The sequence below is a fragment of the Coregonus clupeaformis genome, chromosome 8 (assembly GCF_020615455.1).
Source record: "Coregonus clupeaformis isolate EN_2021a chromosome 8, ASM2061545v1, whole genome shotgun sequence".
NCBI classification, from domain to species: Eukaryota; Metazoa; Chordata; class Actinopteri; order Salmoniformes; family Salmonidae; genus Coregonus; species Coregonus clupeaformis.
Genome location: NC_059199.1, coordinates 40,049,321 through 40,072,988, shown reverse-complemented (window position 1 = coordinate 40,072,988; position 23,668 = coordinate 40,049,321). Strand labels below are relative to the sequence as shown.

Here is a 23,668-nt window from a genome sequence, read left to right as displayed (position 1 = left end):
TATTATTTGTCAACTGTAGGTGCTGTTACTGTGAAATGCAAACGTCTAAGAGCAACAACGGCTCCGCCGAGAAGTGGTAGGTCACACAAGCTCACAGAACAGGACCGCAGGGTGCTGAAGCGCGTAACAATTGTCTGTCATCGCTTGAAACACTCACTACCGAGTTCCAAACTGCCTCTGGAAGCAACGTCAGCACACAAACTGTTCAACAGGAGCTTCATGAAATGGGTTTCCATGACCGAGCAGCCGCACACAAGTCTAAGATCACCATGCGTAATGCCAAGCGTCAGCTGGAGTGGTGTAAAGCTCACCGCCATCGAACTGACGAATGAATCAGGGTTTGGCGGACACCAGGAGAAGGCTACCTGCCTCAAGACATAGTGCCAACTGTAAAGTTAGGTGGAGGAGGAATAATCGTCTGGGGCTGTTTTTCATGGTTCGGGCTAGGCCCCTTAGTTCCAGTGAAGAAAATGTTTGCTTGTTTTTGCTGTTCTCCAAATATAATTTTACAGTTTTTAAATTGTATACAAATGCATTAAATGAGCTTCCACTCCCCTAATGTTGAAATCTTCTCTCTGTCTCTCTCTTGTCCTGTTGGGTAATGTTGTCTCTCCTCTCTCTCCTGTTGAATTCGATAGTGGTCTGCCTCTGTCTCGCTCTCTGTGTTTAATGTGTTTTAAATGGTCTAATAAAAAGTGTGATGTGGGGGTCGATCAATGGGAACATTCAGAGTCTCTAATTGAACTAATGACCAGCCTTACAGACATTGGCACGCCAACCATATGCTCTTCTCTGGCTCTACTACAAATGTCTGTTGCATCAGTATGACCAGTTATAACAGTGATACGAGCCTTCAAAGAGCTGTTATATAGTGACACTAACTGGACAAATGACCAGTCTAACTCACAGCTCTGCACTGTCTCTGGCCCAGTACATCACTGGGGCAAAGCTCCCTGCCATTCAGGACCTCTATACCAGGCGGTGTCAGAGGAAGGCCCTCAAAATTGTCAAAGACTCCAGCCACCCTAGTCATAGACTGTTCTCTCTGCTACCGCACGGCAAGCGGTACCGGAGTGCCAAGTCTAGGTCCAAAAGACTTCTCAACAGCTTCTACCCCCAAGCCATAAGACTCCTGAACAGCTAATCATGGCTACCCGGACTATTTGCACTGCCCCCCCACCCCATCCTTTTTACGCTGCTGCTACTCTGTTAAGTCTGCAACGGTACCCCCCTGTATATATAGCCTCCCTACTGTCACTTTATTTTACTGTATATATAGCCTCCCTACTGTCACTTTATTTTACTTCTGCTCTTTTTTTCTCAACACTTTTTTTGTTGTTGTTTTATTCTTACTTTTTTTTGTTTAAAATAAATGCACTGTTGGTTAAGGGCTGTAAGTAAGCATTTCACTGTAATGTCTGCACCTGTTGTATTTGGCGCATGTGACCAATAAAATTTGATTTGATTTGATTTGATTTGAACTAATTCCATACTGTGGAGCCAGTTATAACAGAGTTGTTATGAGACTTCAAAGAGCTGTTATAGAGCATTACGAATACTTAGCCCTGACACTTACTGAACTAACTGTCAGCCCCCTCAGGACTTGGTGTTAATTAAGTACAGCTGAAACAGAACTTACTGCCTCGGTTATAACACAGCTGAGGTGTAATCAACATTAAACCAGTTGTTAGCGCTGTCACCGAACACCGACAGACACAGAAGGCAAACAGGACGCCATGTTCTTGTTCAAAAGGGGTTATTAATGAAGGAGTTTTTTCCTAATCAATTTCTATTGTCCCTCATGAACCCTGCCATGCGGAATACCCTTTACATTTCCAGTTTGCATCTCAGTTGGAAAGAGAGGTAGAGACACATTTTGAGTTAAGAAACCACCTTCCTTCTAATTGCTATCTCATAGCTGAACTAGGCCGAAGCCTGCTGTGGAAGGGCCCTGGAGTTGGTAGACCCCCAGCTGTGAGGGCACGGTCGGGGGCAAAATGGTATCAGACTGCAGCCTGGTACGGGACAGACAGACACTATGATGTAAACACTGGCATGGCACCAGCTAGAGATTATAATCTGGGTGCTGGCATTTACCACTCAGATTACACTGATTTCCATCGAGAGACACACATGCATGCATGCACGCACATGCACACACACACACACACACACACACACACACACACACACACACACACACACACACACACACACACACACACACACACACACACACACACACACACACACACACACATACACAGCTGGTTGACATAATTTATAATCAGTGATTATCTGTAACTCTCTGCTTAACTGTGGATAGGCAATGTGTGTCTGTCTATTGCACAAAAATGACATGTTAGAGACCCATCACTTGGAATATGTCATAGCTACATGTCATAGCTACATGCTATAGGTACACATGGGAAGCTATTCTGTAAAACAGCAACAAACTGTTTTGTTTAACCTTTAATTAACTAGGCAAGTCAGTTAAGAACAAATTCTTATTTACAATGACGGCCTTCCCCGGCCAAACCCGGACGACGCTGGGCCAATTGTGCGCCGCCCTATGGATGTGTGTGTGTGTGTGTGTCAGAGAGATAGAGAGAAAGAGAGTATGCATTGTCATAATCAAGAGCGCACATACGTGCAAGGGTGTGTGTGTGTGTGCATGCAATCATGTGTGTGTGTGTTTGTGTGCAAGTGCACCTGTGTGCCTTTAATGAACAGACTCAAAACCCACAATTATGCCTAGCAGCGCTCTGAGAGTTTACAGTCTACCAGGAACAGTAATCAACCTGTGGGGTGAAGAGTATCATTGATCCAAGTGTAAACTTGTAAGAACAGACCTAGGACCAGTTTACCTTTCCAAAATCCTAACTTTAACTAAATTATGTGCTAAACTGACTGGGTTATGCATGTTAATATGCATGTTGTCCCAATCACACACACACACACAGACACACAGACATGAACATACAGTATAAATACACACCCGCATGCTCACTTGCTCATTAGCAAAAACATGTAGCCTAATGCTATGTGTAGCGTAATGTGTGCGTGTGTGTGTGTGTATGTGTGTGTTGTCTGCGTGCTCACAGTGGGGTGTGTGTAGGATTAACCTCTATTGGTTTGGTTTATGAATAAAGCTTAGTGTACATTGACACTTTTTATTAGAATTTCGCCTGCAACTAAAATCCTGAATTTACTTTTGACCCCTTTAGTTCTAGCTCACAAATAAAGCTAAAATGGATACTAACCGTTTATTATTTTAGCTAGAGATTAAATCCTAAAATTATGCTGAGTGACTTTTTGGGGGTTTAAATGGTGAGTAGAGAGATTTAATTGATTTAAACTGGTTTGGTTACAGCTGACTCCACATTTAGCTGGTGTGTACAACAGTCCCTTACATTTGGTTTTACTTTACTTCATTTTGGCTGCTATTAACACCTGTTTTGGACATTTTCTCTCTCTCTTTGTCTCTCTTTCGCTCTCACTCTCTTTCTCTCTCTCTCTGATCTGAAGGAAAAGAGGTGATAGAGTGAGAGAGTGAGAGAGAGAGCGAAAGAGAGAGAGAGAGAAAGAGAGAGAGAGAAAGAAAGAGAATGAGAGAGAAAGAAAGAGAGCAAGAGGAGAAGAGAGATGGGGGTGTTAGAGGGTCTATGGTGAGGTGGTCAGGGTGTTAGAGGGTCTATGGTGAGGTGGGAAGGGGTTTAGAGGGTCATTAACAATGTTCCCTCTAAGCTGCAAGCAGCTCCCCTGAGGGCTGCGCGCATAAGAAATATCAGCCGCGCAGAGAAGCACGAGATTGAACTCCACTCAACTTTCTAGAGTTTTCCCTTTTACATTTACACCTTTAGCTAACACTATCAAAGTTTCGCTCTGCTGTGGGAATCGTTCTCGGAATCAACGCAATATTAGCCACTATCCATGTAACATATTGAAACAAAACTAACTATGCAAGATTTAGTATGCAAAACTAAATGTGCAAGAGATGTTTTTGTAGTCAGAGCACATTGGAGTAGGATTCAATTGGATTGACAGGCAGGACTCAGGCCCTTCTCTACAGAGACCAGTGTGCCATAACCAATCAGAGCTGCATTAGGCCAATATGCAAATATCTATTTACATATATGGATCTGTGACATTCACTTTGAACTGGACTGTGTTTACAGCGTGAGCGGTCGCGAGTAGATGTGCTGTTTTGAGATCAAAGCGAGAGCTGCATGTAGCCACCTGTGCACATTTGTTCATAGTCTTTGCTAGTTAGTGAGGTATTAGCCCAGTTATAGCTAATTTCTAGTCAACAATGGGGGAGTGGTGGCTTCCTACAAGATCACAAAATGTGTGCATTTCTAACCATCATTTAAAAGCGAGTCAGGTAAAGAGCTTTTTTTATGTCTTAGAGGGGCAGTGTTGTATTTTGAGATGGTCTTGAATAAGCTAAGTAGCCAATAGCCAGCAGAGGGTAGCATAATTTATCTGATTCTCTGTAATAATGGTATTGGAATAATAATGAATTTTATTTTGTAAAGTGGTTTCTTGCATCAAACAACACAACATTTTCAGTCACCTCCTTGTCTGAAGAAAAAGTGGATTAACAGGTTAATGTCAAGCCCTGCATGTTTTTTCTTCTTCTCAAAAGTCTCATAGAATGTAGACCTACATTGAACACCACACATTTGCTGCTACTGTAGGCTGAATGATAGAACAGCTATTTCCATGTTAAAATGTTAGGGGATGCATTTTGCTCCATGGTTCTTGGTGGTAGGCCGCTCTGGTAGGCCTACGTTATGATCAAATAGCCACATTAGCCTACTTGGCTACTGTTAAAACTTAAAGCGGGTACAGCCTCAGTGTTCACAGTAAACGCGCACAGGAAGTTGCACAGAATTTTCACAATGTTTGCTTGCGCTCAGCAGACCTGAAGTTTGCTCAGTGACAAAAAAATTAATTGAGGGAACACTTGACATTATGGATCTGACTTTAGTAGTAACTAGGGTCCGTAATTCTATAGCTCTATAGCTTTTATCTCCAGGAGTGATTAGTATAATTTGCATCTTTATCTGTTGTTGTCTAGTACTGTCTTTTTGCTAGCTAGGGCCATCTACTTTAAGTGCTGCCTGTCTTTCCAGAAGCCTACTTGCTGTGTGAACTGCTGACTGCTATTAATTTACAGATGATAGTTGACACATCAACCAGGATTAAGGGGCAATGTACTGGCTTAAGCAGGGGGACACGTCTGGCACTGCAGGATTTGAGTCCCTGGCGGCGTAGTGTGTTACTGATGGTAGGCTTTGTTACTTTGGTCCCAGCTCTCTGCAGGTCATTCACTAGGTCCCCCCGTGTGGTTCTGGGATTTTTGCTCACCGTTCTTGTGATCATTTTGACCCCACGGGGTGAGATCTTGCGTGGAGCCCCAGATCGAGGGGAGATTATCAGTGGTCTTGTATGTCTTCCATTTCCTAATAATTGCTCCCACAGTTGATTTCTTCAAACCAAGCTGCTTACCTATTGCAGATTCAGTCTTCCCAGCCTGGTGCAGGTCTACAATTTTATTTCTGGTGTCCTTTGACAGCTCTTTGGTCTTGGCCATAGTGGAGTTTGGAGTGTGACTGTTTGAGGTTGTGGACAGGTGTTTTTTATACTGATAACAAGTTCAAACAGGTGCCATTAATACAGGTAACGAGTGGAGGACAGAGGAGCCTCTTAAAGAAGAAGTTACAGGTCTGTGAGAGCCAGAAATCTTGCTTGTTCGTAGGTGACCAAATACTTATTTTCCACCATAATTTGCAAATCAATTCATAAAAAATCCTTCAATGTGATTTTCTGAAAAAAAAATGCTCAATTTATCTGTCATAGTTGACGTGTACCTATGATGAAAATTACAGGCCTCTCTCATCTTTTTAAGTGGGAGAACTTGCACAATTGGTGGCTGACTAAATACTTTTTTTCCTCACTGTATATATATATAAAAGAGATAAAATATTTAATTTGACCTTTACTACTGTAGCCCATAGAAACACATTGAATAACACATTCATAAATGGCAAAAAAGACAGTCAAAAGATTAATCACAAGGAATACGGTTTGAAGTGTCGGCCCTATATCTAGGAGATACTGTATAATATATTTTACACATATGTAACACCTTTTTTTGAGCAGGCACAAAACTACCTCCTTATTTCTATTCATTTTTAAAAACTGGTACCGGTTACCTTCAGATGAGTCCCTTGACACTTGTGGGGGTCGTAGAGCAAAACAGAGAACACCATCGTGTTCGTGAGAATCTCCTCACGTTTGTTTGTAGCCCAAACAGTTTGGATGCTACAAACAGAAGCTGGCATATCGACGGTAACACCTTCAAACGAGTCCCGTGACGCTTGTGGGGGTCGTAGAGGTACTCATCTGTTCATCTCCTCAGTTGAATTCCATGCTGTCACTGTCACTTGTCCACTCAAGCGGAACATTGTTGTCATCTATCGCCCACAAGGAGCCCTTAGAGAGTTCCTCAATTAGCTTTACACCTTGATAAGCTAATTTCCTGATGATGGCTCACCACTCTTCGTACTTGGCGACTTCAACCTCCCGACGTCTGCCTTCGAGTCATATCTTTCCAACTCTCTCTTTTCAATCCTTGACTCTTTTGACCTCACCCTTTCCCAGTCCCCTCCCACTCACAAAGCAGGCAATAAACTTGACCTCATCTTTACTACAGGCTATTTGCTTACTAATCTCACTGCAACCCCCCTCCAGGTCTCTGATCACTACTTTGTTTCCTTTTCTGTCTCTCCTTCCTCCAACCCTAGCCACTCAGCCCCTACCCAAATGGTCAAACACCATCACAATATTCAGTCTCTCTCTCCCATTACTCTCTACTCTTCTATCCTATCATCTCTCCCTTCTGCCTCTTCAACCCTACTCTCCTCCCTTTCCGCATCCTATGATTTGCACTGTCCCCTTTCCTCCCGGCCAGCCTGGCCCTCCCCTCTTGCTCCGTGGCTGAGTGACTCATTGCGAGCATCTGCGGGCAGCTGAGCAAAAATGGAGGAAAACTAAACTTCTGGAGGACCTATCATCCTTCCACTCCCTCCTCTCTACCTTCTCTTCCTCTGTATCTGCTGCTAAAGCCACATTCTAGAACTCTACATTTCAAGCTACCTCTAACCCTAGGAAACTATTTTCCACCTTCTCCTCCCTCCTTAATCATCCACCCCCTCCCTCCTCTCTCTCTGCTGAAGACTTTGTCAACCACTTTGAAAAGAAGGTTGACGACATCTGCTCCTCATTCACTCAGCCTATTGAGTCCACTGGTGCCACTCACACATAACTACCCTATGTCTTGATCGCTTTCTCCCCTCTCTCACCAGATGAAATCCTGCAACTATTGAGGTCCGTCCACCTGACAACCTGCCCGCTCGACCCCATCCCCTCCTCCCTTCTCCAGACCATCTCTGGAGACCTTCTCCCCCTGCAACTTATTCAGAATGATGCAGCCTGCCTGGTGTTCAACCTTCCCAAGTTCTCCCATGTCACCCCGCTCCTCCGCACTCTCCACTGGCTTCCAGTCGAAGCTCGCATCCACTACAAGACCATGGTACTTGCCTACAGAGCAGCAAGAGGAACTGCCCCTCCCTACCTCCAGGCTATGCTCAAACCCTATACCTCAACCCAAGCACTTTGTTCTGCCACCTCTGGTCTCTTGGCCCACCCCTACGGGAGGGCAGCTCCCACTCAGCCGAGTCCAAGCTATTCTATGTCCTGGCATCCCAATGGTGGAACCAGCTTCCACATGAAGCTAGGACAGCAGAGTCCCTGCCATCTTCCAAAAACATCTGAAACCCTACCTCTTCAAAGAGTATCTAAAATAATCCCACAGCAACACCCTCACACCACCTTCTCACCCCGACACCCACTTATTTTTTTTTTACTAGCTCTGACTTTACTGATAACTCCTTTATTGAGGAAAAATTTACTTATTATGACTGTGATATGTGGTTGTCCCACCTAGACATCTTAATATAAATGCACTAACTGTAAGTCACTCTGGATAAGAGCGTCTGTTAAATGACTAAAATGTAAAAATGAAAATAGGCACACTCCCAGGCCTACACGCCCATGGTCACGCCCACAAAACACACGCACACACACACACACACACACACACACACACACACACACACACACACACACACACACACACACACACACACACACACACACACACACACACACACACACACACACACACACACACACACAACAATGGCACATGTAGGCGTGCGGCTTATCCCAAGGAAGAGGGGGAGGACAGAGGACAAAAACTCTCAATCTGGTTATAAGGAGATGGGTGCTTAGGCTTTCCATGAATGAGTGAGAGAATAAGAAAGCAGGACAATGAAAGAAAGAATAAAGGATAGAGGGAGGTTAACACCCTTAAAGTCAATGGAAATAGCAAAATATAGAGAAAGAAAGTGATAAAGGATATAGCCTACAGTATAATGGGATATAGGGTACAGGATAAAGTATATAAATACAGGATAAAGAATATAGAGTACAGGATAAAGAATATAGGGTACAGGGTAAAGAATATAGGGTACAGGATAAAGAATATAGGGTACAGGGTAAAGAATATAGGATACAGGGTAAAGAATATAGGGTACAGGGTACAGGATAAAGGGTACAGGGTACAGGATAAAGAATATAGGGTACAGGATAAAGAATATAGGGTACAGGATAAATGGATATAGGGTACAGGATAAAGGATATAAATACAGGATAAAGAATATAGGGTACAGGATAAAGAATGTAGGGTACAGGGTAAAGAATATAGGGTACAGGGTAAAGAATATAGGGTACAGGGTACAGGATAAAGAATATAGGGTACAGGATAAAGAATATAGGGTACAGGATAAAGAATATAGGGTACAGGGTAAAGAATATAGGGTACAGGATAAAGAATATAGGGTACAGGATAAAGAATATAGGGTACAGGATAAAGAATATAGGGTACAGGGTAGAGAATATAGGGTACAGGATAAAGAATATAGGGTACAGGATAAAGAATATAGGGTACAGGGTACAGGATATAGGTTACAGGGTAAAGGATAAAGAATATAGGGTACAGGATAAAGAATATAGGGTACATGATAAAGAATATAGGGTACAGGATAAAGTATATAAATACAGGATAAAGAATATAGGGTACAGGATAAAGAATATAGGGTACAGGGTAAAGAATATAGGGTACAGGGTAAATAATATAGGGTACATGGTAAAGAATATAGGGTACAGGATAAAGAATATAGGGTACATGGTAAAGAATATAGGGTACAGGATAAAGAATATAGGGTACAGGATAAAGAATATAGGGTACAGGGTACAGGATATAGGGTACAGGGTACAGGATAAAGAATATAGGGTACAGGATAAAGAATATAGGGTACAGGATAAAGAATATAGGGTACAGGGTACAGGATAAAGAATATAGGGTACAGGATAAAGAATATAGGGTACAGGATAAAGAATATAGGGTACAGGGTACATGATAAAGAATATAGGGTACAGGGTACAGGATAAAGAATATAGGGTACAGGGTAAAGAATATAGGGTACAGGGTAAAGAATAAATAATATAGGGTACATGATAAAGGATATAGGGTACAGGATAAAGAATATAGGGTACAGGGTACAGGATAAAGAATATAGGGTACAGGGTACAGGATAAAGAATATAGGGTACAGGGTACAGGATAAATAATATAGGGTACAGGGTAAATAATATAGGGTACAGGGTAAAGAATATAGGGTACAGGGTACAGGATAAAGAATATAAGGTACAGGGTAAATAATATAGGGTACAGGGTAAAGAATATAGGGTATAGGGTACAGGATAAAGAATACAGGGTACATGATAAAGAATATAGGGTACAGGATAAAGAATATAGGGTACAGGATAAATAATATAGGGTACAGGATAAAGAATATAGGGTACAGGGTACAGGATACAGAATATAGGGTACAGGGTAAAGAATATAGGGTACAGGATAAAGAATATAGGGTACAGGGTACAGGATAAAGAATATAGGGTACATGGTACAGGATAAAGAATATAGGGTACAGGGTAAATAATATAGGGTACAGGGTAAAGAATATAGGGTACAGGGTACAGGATAAAGAATATAGGGTACAGGATAAAGAATATAGGGTACAGGATAAAGAATATAGGGTACAGGGTACAGGATAAAGAATATAGGGTACAAGATAAAGAATATAGGGTACATGATAAAGAATATAGGGTACAGGGTACAGGATAAAGAATATAGGGTACAGGGTAAAGAATATAGGGGACAGGGAAAAGAATATAGGGTACAGGATAATCATATAGGGTACAGGATAAAGGATATAGGGATAAAGTATATAGTTGCCAAGAAACTGAAGATCTCGTACAAAGCAGTGTACTACTCCCTTCACAGAACAGCGCAAACTGGTCCATTGTCTGTGTTATTTTGCCCATCTTTTATTTTTATTGGCCAGTCTGAGATATGGCTTTTTCTTTGCAACTCTGCCTAGGTCAGCATCCCGGAGTCGCCTCTTCACTGTTAACATTGAGACTGGTGTTTTGCGGGTTCTATTTAATGAAGCTGCCAGTTGAGGATATGTGAGGCGTCTGTTTCTCAAACTAGACACTCTAATGTATTTGTCCTCTTGCTCAGTTGTGCACCGGGGCCTCCCACACCTCTTTAAATTCTGATTAGAGCCAGTTTTCGCTGTTCTGTGAAGGGAGTAGTACACAGTGTTATATGAGATCTTCAGTTACTTGGCAATAGCCTTCATTTCTCAGAACAAGAATAGACTGACGAGTTTCAGAAGAAAGATATTTGTTTCTGGCCATTTTGATCCTGTAATCAAACCCACAATTGCTGATGCTCCAGATACTCAACTAGTCTCAAGAAGGCCAGTTGTATTGCTTCTTTAATCAGCATAACAGTTTTCAGCTGTGCTAACATAATTGCAAAAGGGTTTTCTAATGATCAATTAGCCTTTTAAAATGCTAAACTTGGATTAGCAAACACAACGTGCCATTGGAATGCCTCTGTACGCCTATGTAGATATTCCATAAAAAATCTGCCGTTTCCAGCTACAATAACCATTTACAACATTAACAATGTCTACACTGTATTTCTGATCAATTTTATGTTATTTTAATTGACCAAAAAAATGCTTTTCTTTCGAAAACAAGGACATTTCTAAGTGACCCCAAACTTTTGAACAGTAGTGTACATGTAGGTAGAGTTAAAGTGACTATGCATAGATAATAAACAGAGAGTAGCAGCAGCGTAAAAGAGGGGGGGCATATACATCGATGTTCAGGAGAACTATGGCTTTGGGGTAGAAGATGTTTAGAAGCCTCTTGGACCTACACTTAGTGTTCCGGTACCGCTTGCCGTGCGGTAGCAGAGAGAACAGTCTATGTGTCACACCTCCAGTTGCTCCCCTCCGGCGCTCTGATTCGCCGGTCTACTGAGCCACCTGTCTGAGCGCACCACCTCGGCTACACGGGAATGGAAACCCAACGCACCCTGATCACCTCCAGCGCACCTGCACCTCATCATCTCATCACCACCCCTATTTAGCCCTGGACTGTTCTGTATGATGTTGTGTGTGATTGTTAAGCTTTGTGTCGTTTTGTTGTTATTTCTCTTGATCATTGTTAAGTAAACCTTGACCTTGTTAATTCCTGCATCTGCGTCCTGCCTCTTCGTATACTCAGTACTCGTCACACTATGACTAGGGTGGCTGGAGTCTTTGACCATTTTTTGGGCCTTCCTCTGACACCGCCTGTTATAGAGGTCCTGGATTGCAGGAAGCTTGGCCCCAGTGATGTAATGGGCTGTACACACTACCCTCTGCACACACACACATACACACACACACACACACACACACACACACACACACACACACACACACACAGACAGACAGACAGACAGACACACACACACAGTTATTTAACATGCAACACACTTTCGACATGTGGCGTCTCCAAAACATGCATGCTAGGATGTGTGTGTGATTCTGAGTGTGTGTGAACATGTACAGCATGTGCTTATGTCTGACCTATATATGGCTGGAACAAAGCTTTACAGGACCCATGCAGACCACAACATGGAACTATCACTCTCAGTCCCATAGCTGAATCCATGAGCAGGTTTCAATGTCCGGCAAAATGCTTCCACTTCCACAACCTCATAGACTTTATGACAACAGCAATAAGAAACACAAGCTCACTCTTAAAGTGTATCAGTGAAAAATACTATATTAATCTATATCTAATTCCTTATAGTGTATTTAAATGTAATGGGCTATGAAGGGGAAAGGGTGCCTATAGAGTTTTTTTAAGGTTTGCCTTATTAAATCTCTATCCACAGAGAAGATCCCACTATATACATTTGTATGAGTGTATCAACACAGGTGGAGAGAGAGAAGTTAGAGTGGGGTTGCCTTGACAACGACCCCCTTTTTTGACGCTGAGATCTGATTCAGACAGCAGTCATTTGCTGACATAGCTACGCAAGTTGTCATAGTAATGACGGGTGGTACTCGTGCTTCGTCTCACTCAGAAGTTGTTTAGCAAGCTTAGGTGACAACAATGCCTGCCATGGACGTTTCCAAGTTGCTTTGAATGTTCTAAATCATAGTGTAAGAACACTTTTAAAGCCTCGAAGGATAAGATGATCCAACTTTCAAAACAAGTCCTTTTTGGCAAGCAACAACAGTCAACACGCTAGCTAGCTAATAAGCTTGCTAGCACACTCACTAATTCATTTGTAAACAATTAAGAAGCTAGTTAGCTACCACATGTTCTTGTCAAACTGTCAACAGAGTAGCTAGCAAATGACAATATATGCCAAATAAGTCTAAAAAAACACTTGAGGGCATTCGACCATTCAGATACAAATCCAGGAACCAGATTTGTATCTGATTTCAAACCAGCTATGAATGTGGTTTAAATCTGACTCGAAAATATCAGATTCCATGTGCTTTTTGGCAGCTCAGACTGCAGGAAAAATATCAGACTCAAATCGGATATGCGAAGAAATTGGATTTAAGTCACTTCAAACTGCTTGTGTGAACAAGGCTAAAGAGACCAGGAAGTAACACATGAGATCAATTCTAAAATTGGTCCATTAATTTCCATTGAGGTGCCCCATGTGCTCCCAGTGACAATACACTTCCTCAATAATTTTGAGATTCATAACATTAATGTCTAATCGTCAACTTTGTCTTGATGGTGGTTTCGTTATAATGGTGGTGTCGTTACTGTATACGCTATCTCTCTCTCTTACATCTCGTGCAGGAGTGCTTCACTGCAACCTCCTGCTCCTGGCCTTTGGTCCCTGGCCGGTCTAGGCTAATTGCTAACTCCTAAGCCTCTTTAGAGGGATTAGCCATCTTCCTGGTGTGCTAGCTTGTCCAGAGCAAAGGAACACCAGTTGCCGTCAGATCCTTAGATAGCCTATGCAGACTTTGGAAACCTATCCTTCATGTTGGCACCAAAGGATCTGGGACAATAACTAATTTGGATTCTAACTACACTGAACACAAATGTAAACACAACATGTAAAGTGTTGGTCCCATTTTTCATGAGATAAAATAAAAGATCCCAGACATTTTTCATACGCATAAAAAACATATTTCTCTCAGATGTTGTGCACAAATTTGTTTACATCCATGTTAGTGAGCATTTCTCCTTTGCCAAGATAATCCATCCACCTGACAGGTGTGGCATATCAAGAAACTGATTAAACAGCATGATCATTATACAGGTGCACCTTATACTGGGGACAATGAAAGGCCACTAAAATGTGCAGTTTTGTCACACAACACAATGCCACAGATGTGTTTGAGGGAGCGTGCAATTGGCATGCTGACTGCAGGAATGTACACCAGAGCTGTTGCCAGATAATTAAATGTTCATTTCTCTACCACAAGCCACCTCCAACGTCATTTTAGAGAATTTGGCAGTACATCCAACCGGCCTCACAACCGCAGACCACGTGTAACCATGCCTGCTCAGCACCTCCACATCCGGCTTCTTCCCCGGCGGGATCATCTGAGACCAGCCACCCGGACAGCTGATGAAACTGTGGATTTGCACAACCGAAGAATTTCTGCACAAACTGTCAGAAACCACCTCAGGGAAGCTCCTCTGCATGCTCGTCGTCCTCACCAGGGTCTTGACCTGACTGCAGTTCGGCGTCGTAACCGACTTCGGTGGCCAAATGCTCACCTTCACAGGCCACTTGCACGCTGGAGAAGTTGTGCTCTTCGTGGATGAATCCCAGTTTCAATGGCGTTGTGTGGGAGAGCGGTTTGCTGATGTCAACGTTGTAAAAAGAGTGCCCCATGGTAGTGGTGGTGTTATGGTAGGGCAGGCATAAGCTACGGACAACGAACACAATTGCATTTTATCAATGGCAATTTGAATGCACAGAGATACCGTGACAAGATCCTGAGGCGTGTTGTCGTGCCGTTCATCCGCTGCCATCACCTCATGTTTCAGCATGATAATGCACATCCCCATTTCGCAAAAAAGCTGAAAATGTCCCAGCTCTTCCATGGCCTGCATACTCACCAGATATGTCACCCATTGAGCATGTTTGGGATGCTCTGGATCGACGTGTATGACAGCGTGTTCCATTTTCCGCCAAAATCCAGCAACTTTGCACAGCCACTGAAGAGGAGTGGGAAAAAATTCCACAGGCCACAATCAACAGCCTGATCATCTCTACAGTGCCTTGCAAAGGTATTCATCCCCCTTGGCGTTTTTCCAATTTTTTTGCATTACAACCTGTAATTTAAAATTGATTTTATTTGGATTTCATGTAATGGACATGCACAAAATAGTCCAAATTGGTGAAGTGAAATGAAAAAAATAACTAAATAAAGTCCACCTGTGTGCAATCTAAGTGTCACATGATCTCAGTATATTTACACCTGTTGTGAAAGGCCCCAGAGTCGGCAACACCACTAATCAAGGGGCACCACCAAGCAAGCGGCACCATGAAGACCAAGGAGCTCTCCAAACAGGTCAGGGACAAAGTTGTGGAGAAGTACAGATCAGGGTTGGGTTATAAAAAAATATCAGAAACTTTGAACATCCCACAGAGCACCATTAAATCCATTCTTAAAAAATTGAAAGAAGATGGCACCACAACAAACCTGCCAAGAGAGGGCCGCCCACCAAAACTCACAGTTGGATTGAGTAGTCATGCTGTACTTCGCTCTGCAGGTAATATGTCACACATTACATTACAATGGAACAATTTGATTAGTGTAATATTAGCTAGCTACATAGTTGTCTTTGTATCAAAGATAAAGGTGTAGTATAGAGAAACTATTGAGGTTAGCTAGCCAGCTACATTCGTTCGCAGCGACGCCGTTTTTCAAACAAAGTCAACACCGCAGCCATTGCTAGCTAGCCAACACTACCAGCTAGCAGTACTGTAGCAAATAAATACAATATCATTTTAGTTAGCTACATTTGTTGGCAGCGACGCCGTTTTTCAAACAAAGTCAACACCGCAGCCTTTGCTAGCTAGCCAACACTACCAGCTAGCAGTACTGTAGCAACTAAATACAATATCATTTTAGTGATAGCATGCTAGTTAGTAACTAGCATGCTAGTTAGCTATGGCGTCATAGTATACGGTGCCCTGGGCGGTTTTCACAGAAGAATACTGTTAGCTAGCTGAATAAACTAAGTTAGAGTTTATTCCTAGAAAACATTGAACCGCTGTAGTTTACAACAATTATAATTTCTAAAGTGGAAGTTGGGAGAGTTATATTTGAGTGTTTCAATGAAAGGTAAGTGAGGGAGGCCCCGCTCTCTCGCTTTCCCAGATGTTTAGTTCATTTCATTCCGATCTCCTTTGCTTTATTGTAGCCATTTCTGTATCCTGTCAACTATGTGTCTGTCTATCCCTGTTCTCTCCTCTCTGCACAGGCCATACAAACGCTTCACACCGCATGGCTGCTGCCACTCTAATCTGGTGGTCCCTGCGCGCACGACCCACGTGAAGTTCCAGGTCTCCCGCAGCCTCTGGAACTGCCGTTCTGCGGCCAACAAGGCAGAGCTCATCTCAGCCTATGCTACCCTCCAGTCCCTCGACTTCTTGGCGCTGACGGAAACATGGATTACCACAAAAAACACTGCTACTCCTACTGCTCTTTCCTCGTCTGATCATGTGTTCTCGCATACCCCAAGATCTGGTCAGCGCGGCGGTGGCAGGAATCCTCATCTCTCCCAAGTGGACATTCTCTCTCTTCCCCCTGACCCATCTGTCTATCTACTCATTTGAATTCCATGCTGTCACAGTCACTAGCCCATTCAAGCTTAACATCCTTATCATTTATCGCCCTCCAGGTTCCTTTGGAGAGTTCATCAATGAGCTTGACGCCTTGATAAGTTCCTTTCCTGAGGATGGCTCACCCCTCACAGTTCTGGGTGACTTTAACCTCCCTACGTCTGCCTTTGACTCATTTCTCCCTGCCTCCTTCTTTCCACTCCTTTCCTCTTTTGACCTCACCCTCTCACCACCCCCCCTACTCACAAGGCAGGCAATAGGCTTGACCTCATCTTTACTAGATGCTGTTCTTCTACTAGTCTCACTGCAACTCCCCTCCAAGTCTCCGACCACTACTTTGTATCCTTTTCTCTCTCGCTCTCCTCCAACACTACTCACTCTGCCCCTACTCAGATGGTAATGTGCCATCACAACCTTCGCTCTCTCTCTCCCGCTACTCTCTCCTCTTCCATCCTATAATCTCTTCCCTCTGCTAAATCCTTCTCCCTCCGATCTCCTGACTCTGCCTCCTCAACCCTCCCCTCTCCCTTTCTGGATTTTTTGACTCTCTATGTCCCCTATCCTCCCGGCCGGCTCGGTCCTCCCCACCTGCTCCAAGGCTTGACGACTCATTGCGAGCTCACAGAACAGGGCTCCAGGCAGCCGAGTGGAAATCAAGGAAAACAAGACTCCCTGCGGACCTGTCATCTTTTCACTCCCTCCTCTCTACATTTTCTTCCTCTGTTTCTGCTGCTAAAGCCACTTTCTACCATTCTAAATTTCAAGCCTCTGCCTCTAACCCTAGGAAGCTCTTTGCTACCTTCTCCTCCCTGCTGAATCCTCCTCCTCCCCCTCCCTCCTCCCTCTCTGTGGATGACTTCGTCAACCATTTTGAAAAGAAGGTTGACGACATCCGATCCTCATATATTAAGTCAAATGACACCGCTGGTCCTGCTCACACTGCCCTAACCTATGCTTTGACTTCTTTCTCCCCTCTCTCTCCAGATGAAATCGTGCGACTTGTGACGGCCGGCCGCCCAACAACCTGCCCGCTTGACCCTATCCCCTCCTCTCTTCTCCAGACCATTTCCGGAGACCTTCTCCCTTACCTCACCTCTCTCATCAACTCATCCTTGACCGCTGGCTATGTCAGAGAGGCCACAAAGAGATCAAGATAACCCTGAAGGAGCTGCAAAGCTCCACAGCGGAGATTGGAGTATCTGTCCATAGGACCACTTTAAGCCTTACACTCCACAGGAAGAGTGGCCAGAAAAAAAGCCATTGATTAAAGAAACAAATAATCAAACATGTTTGGTGTTCGCCGACAGACATGTGGGAGACTCCCCAAACATATGGAAGAAGGTACTCTGGTCAGATGAGACTAAAATTGAGCTTTTTGGCCATTGTGACGTCACGAGAGGCTACACAGCTTTCAGCGGGATTGCTCAAGTAGTGCAAGGAGACAAGGTTCAAACAAAACAAGGATTTTATTAAAGGTCTTGGGAAATTAACGAAAATATAACCAAATTCTGTTCTCTTGTGGCTCTTTAAGGGTTAACAGTTCAGGGATGTCTCTTCCACATCCAAAATCATAGTTCTCACTCGCTCAGTTAACTTTTCCCCAGCCTTACTGTAGTCCACGTTGCAGCTAGTGGCCAACCCAGCAAAAAGTCCTTCCGGGGTCTCTCACGTATTTCCACCGGTGCATATATCCAAAGGTGAGTATTTCCCAAAGGTAAGTATCTCCAAATCCTTATATTCCTCCTGGAAGTGGATGTGCAGCACTCTTGTCCTCCAGAGAGCCCAGGTTGGAGACTGTGTCTCTTCACTTCCCCAAACCTTCAGCTCATCAGCTCCTCATTTGTTTCAGCTGCGTGGGAAGATTGGCCATAGAGGGGTGGAGTTCCCGACCATACCAGCAGATGGAGCCATAGCTGTCTGGGTTTGCAGCCATCTCAGGGGGGATGTAACGTCCCTCCAGGACACAGCCTCTCGTGACATCACACATCCCCCTCCCTCGGGACCGACGTCCTCGTCGGGTAAAGGCAGCGAAGAAGGCATCACGCCGGGAGAGGGCGTCCGCATTGCCGTGGTGCTTGCCAGCCTGCTCTCTCTTCAACTCCTCCACCTCTAGGACCAGGGACTCAGCCTCCTGTTGTCTCTCCTTGAGTTTCTTACTGAACGCATCAGCCTTGGTTTTAGCAGAGTTTAGCTTCTGTTGAGCAGCTTTCAGTTCCTTCTCTCTCTCTGCCTCCGCATTCTTCATCTTGTTCTCCAACACCTTGTACTTCTCCTCTGCCTTCTTCTGGACCTCCTTACTACTGCGCAGGGTCTCCTCACACTCCTCGATGGTCCTGCGCAGCCTCTCCAGCTCCTCCTGTTGCTTATGGAAGGAGCTCTGTTGGAGTTTAGCCTGGAGGATATCTAACTCTTCTGTCTTCATGTCTAACTGTTGCTTTAACAAACGATACCTCCCAGCGGTCCCCTTCAGACCAGACAGTTCTTTGTCCAGATTCTGTAGCTCCGTCTCTGTGTCGGTCTGGGCACCTGCCATCCCTATCAGAGCCCGGGCGGGAGTGAGTAATCGGAGGATTGCACCGGAGCCTTCCCAGGATGAGTCTTGCCTCTCCGTTTCCGAGGTACTCGGGTTATCCTCTCCTGAGACTCTCTCCAGAGTGGGTAAAAGGCTGGGCAGTCTCGTCCAATTAGGACAGGGACGGGGAGGGAATCAACCACCCCCGCCGTCGTGTGTATGGTTCCCCGTGTGCTGGTCATTGTAAGTTCAGTAATGGGGTATTCTCTGGTGTCCCCATGGACACAGGAAACTGGGAGGACTTTCCCCGGGGTCAGACACGTTGGGCCCACCAAATCCTTACGCACCAGGGTGGCCCGGCTACCAGAATCCAGTAAGGCCTCCACATCATGGTGATTCACAGTTACCGGGCAGGTGGGGGGTCGATCTGGGCCGCCATCTACGACTCCCAAGAGCGAGGCAAAACGGTGTGTGGGTGCTGAGCTGGAGGACTCCGCAGTGGGCATAGGTTCCTCGGCTGGTTTCCCACACTGCCAGGAGATATGTCCCATCTCCCCACACCGGTAACACTGTCGAGTTTCCCCCTCCTGGTGTACTCTTCTTGGACCCGCCTGGTTTCTGGCTCCCCCTGGAGCCGGGATAAGTCCTGACGTGGCTGGGTTCGAGACCTTGGGGTCCTTTGGACGGGTTCTTCCCATTTGGGGTGGGGCCGCACTCCTGGGGTCTTTTTCGGGAAGCATTCAGCATCTCCGCTGTGGCCTGGTACTTTTCCACAGCTTCCACGGTCAGATCAGCCGTGGTCAAGGCCTGTTGACTGATGAACCGTTTTGCCTCATAAGGCAGGGCGCGTAGGTAACGATCCACCACAACGGCCTCCACCACCGCCGCTGCTGTATTCCTCTGCGGATCCAGCCATTTCCTTGCGATTCGGACAAGTTCATGCATCTGCGCCCGAGGAGGTTGGTCTGGTTGGAAGGTCCAGCTGTGAAAGCGCTGGGCCATACCAAACTTTGTGAGTCCATATCTGCTGAGGATCTCAGACTTCAGGGCATCATAGTCAGTAACCTGGTCAGGGCCCAGGTCCCGGACAGCATTCAGCGATTCCCCGGTTAGAAAGGGGGCTAACAGACCAACCCACTGTTGCTTGGGCCAGGCTTCCCTAGTGGCCGTGGCCTCAAATGCATGCAAGTATGCCTCAATGTCATCGGTAGCTCCCATCTTAGATATAAAGTCACTTGCCTTTATTGGGCGGGTATTTTGGACCACCCTCTGTCTCTGCAACTGCAATTCCTCTGCCTTCAGAAGGTTGGCTTTCTTTTGCTCCTCCAAGAGAGCCACGTTTGCTTGCATCTGGGCTTGCTGGCCAGCAACAAGGGCTTTCAATATGTCCTCCATTTCAGTCGGGCGGGGAGCCTACGGCCAACTTGGAAAACTGGGTGATCAAACCTTCGGTATCCTCCTCTGACATGCACTATTAACGCTTGAGCGTGCCCGTATTCTCCACCATCTGTGACGTCACGAGAGGCTACACAGCTTTCAGCGGGATTGCTCAAGTAGTGCAAGGAGACAAGGTTCAAACAAAACAAGGATTTTATTAAAGGTCTTGGGAAATTAACGAAAATATAACCAAATTCTGTTCTCTTGTGGCTCTTTAAGGGTTAACAGTTCAGGGATGTCTCTTCCACATCCAAAATCATAGTTCTCACTCGCTCAGTTAACTTTTCCCCCAGCCTTACTGTAGTCCACGTTGCAGCTAGTGGCCAACCCAGCAAAAAGTCCTTCCGGGGTCTCTCACGTATTTCCACCGGTGCATATATCCAAAGGTGAGTATTTCCCAAAGGTAAGTATCTCCAAATCCTTATATTCCTCCTGGAAGTGGATGTGCAGCACTCTTGTCCTCCAGAGAGCCCAGGTTGGAGACTGTGTCTCTTCACTTCCCCAAACCTTCAGCTCATCAGCTCCTCATTTGTTTCAGCTGCGTGGGAAGATTGGCCATAGAGGGGTGGAGTTCCCGACCATACCAGCAGATGGAGCCATAGCTGTCTGGGTTTGCAGCCATCTCAGGGGGATGTAACGTCCCTCCAGGACACAGCCTCTCGTGACATCACACCATCAAGGAAAACGCTATGTCTGGCGCAAACCCAACACCTCTCATCACGCCGAGAATACCATCCCCACAGTGAAGCATGGTAGTCGCAGCATCATGCTGTAGGGATGTTGTTCATCGGCAGGGACTGGGAAGCTGGTCAGAATTGAAGGAATGATGGATGGCGCTAAATACAGGGACATTCTTGAGGGAATCCTGTTTCAGTCTTCCAGAGATATGAGACTGGAACGGAGGTTCATCTTCAAGCAGGACAATGACCCTAAGCATACTGCTAAAGTAACACTCATGTGGTTTAAGGGGAAACATTTAAATGTCTTGGAATTACCTAGTCAAAGCCCAGACCTCAATCCAATTGAGAATCTGTGGTATGACTTAAAAATTGCTGTACACCATCAGAACCCATCCAACTTGAAGGAGCTGGAGAAGTTTTGCTTTGAAGAATGGGAAAAAATGCCAGTGGCTAGATGTGCCAAGCTTATAGAGACATACCCAAAGAAACCTGCAGCTGTAATTGCTGCAAAAAGTGGCTCTACAAAGTATTGACTTTGGGAGGGTGGTGAATAGTTATGCACGCTCTAGTTCAGTTTTTTTGTCTCATTTCTTGTTTGTTTCACAAAATTTTTTATTTTGCATCTTCAAAGTGGTAGGCATGTTGTGTAAATCAAATGATATAAACCCCCCATCAATCAATTTTAATTCCAGGTTGTAAGGCAACAAAATAGGAAAAATGCCAAGGGGGTGAATACTTTCGCAAGCCACTGTATGTGAAGGAGATGTGTCGCGCTACATGAGGCAAATGATGGTCACACAAGATACTGACTGGTTTTCTGATCCACGCCCCTACCTTTTTTAAAAGGTATCTGTGACCAACAGATGTTTATCTGTATTCCCAGTCATGTGAAGTCCATAGATTAGGGTCTAATTAATTAACAGATTTCCTTATATAATTCAGAAAAATATTTGAAATTGTTTCATGTTGTGTTTATATTTTTGTTCAGTGTAGATTTAAACTTTTGGTATGAACATGATAGAATTTGAAGTCTTAAACGTACTCTGCTCTGTGAATCTGTATTTGTGTACTGTGCTTGTGTGCATTATCATGTGTTCACGTCACGTCACACATGCACATTCGCTTCTCCAAGTGTGATATCGGACAGGGACTTAGCCAACGACTCCAAGCCCAGAATGAGTATTTGAATGCCCCATTCGACTGCCACACCATCCCCTTATAACTTTGTTGATCAAATGGATAAACTGTGTCAACTATTGCTCTGTCTGCTGGTCAAAAATGTACACTAATGCAAGAGAATAGGTCTAAAAATGCTTTTACTCACCCCTTTAGCGCCCAAACTATGGGTCCAGCGATGGAAGTACATCCCAAACTATGGGTCCAGTGATGGAAGTACATCCCAAACTATGGGTCCAGCGATGGAAGTACATCCCAAACTATGGGTCCAGTGATGACTGTAGTGCGTATCTAAAGTTCTGTACAACTAACCTACACTCTAGTTGCCAATACTGTTGCCCTCACATAATGTAGCTACAATCTATACTACAAGCTGTTGCATGGAGCAGCTCTATCCCAATCACCCAGCAATGTCCAGCAGCCCTTATTCAAACTAAACAGGTGAAGTAATTCTGACTCTAGCCTAAACGTACGTAGACATAGTATAAAGCAACCTAAAGTCTACATTTGCGCATACTGTGCTAGTTATGTATGGCCTCGCTAAGCTAAAGTCTACGTACTAGAAGTGTGTGTGTAGCGTTTAAAGCAGTGTGTGTGTGTGTAGCGTTTAAAGCAGTGTGTGTGTGTGTGTGAGCAGTGTTTAAAGCAATGTGTATGTATGTAGCGTCTGTACGCTAAAGTCAGTCATGCTGTGAAGAGCTGTTTGACAGAGTGGCAGCTTCCCTTCTGCTCTGTTAGACGGAAAAGTGGAGCAGCCGTCACCCATTCCCCCTCCCTCTCCCCCTCTCTCATCCCTCGCTCTGATACCCTCTGACTAGCACGTCCACTGGGCGCCTGCCAGAGGGAGGAAGAGGAGGAGGAAGAACAGGAGGAGAAAATTGAGATCTATTTCCTCTTCAGGTAAATACTGCCATTAGGGGGCTTAATGAAGGGGGGATGTGATGAAGCTTATTCTAACACACACACACACACACACACACACACACACACACACACAGACAGAATACAAACAGAGCGAGAGAGAGAGAGAGAGAGAGAGAGAGAGAGAGAGAGAGAGAGAGAGAGAGAGAGACAGACAGACAGACAGACAGACAGACAGACAGACAGACAGACAGACAGACAGACAGACAGACAGACAGAGAGAGAGAGAGAGAGAGAGAGAGAGAGAGAGAGAGAGAGAGAGAGAGAGAGAGAGAGACAGAGACACACACACACACCGACAGACAGCCAAACAGAGAGAGAGAGAGAGAGAGAGAGAGAGAGAGAGAGAGAGAGAGAGAGAGAGAGAGAGAGAGAGAGAGAGAGAGAGAGAGAGAGAGAGAGAGAGAGAGAGAGAGAGAGAGAGAGTGAGAGAGAGAGACAGAGAAACAGAGAAAGAGAGAGAGAGAGAGAGAGTGAGGGAGAGAGAGAGAGACAGACAGACAGACAGAAAGAGACACACAGACACACAATCTCTCTTGTATTGGTCTTCGTTTGTTTCTGGCACAACTTT

The 23,668-nt window shown here is 44.8% G+C and overlaps 1 protein-coding gene across 2 annotated transcripts in view; it reads right to left on the bottom strand.

The window, feature by feature from the left end:
• The window catches only part of LOC121572027 (adhesion G protein-coupled receptor B2), a 467,080-nt gene that overhangs the window by 124,890 nt on the left and 318,522 nt on the right, over positions 1-23,668 (bottom strand). The window lies entirely within an intron of this gene.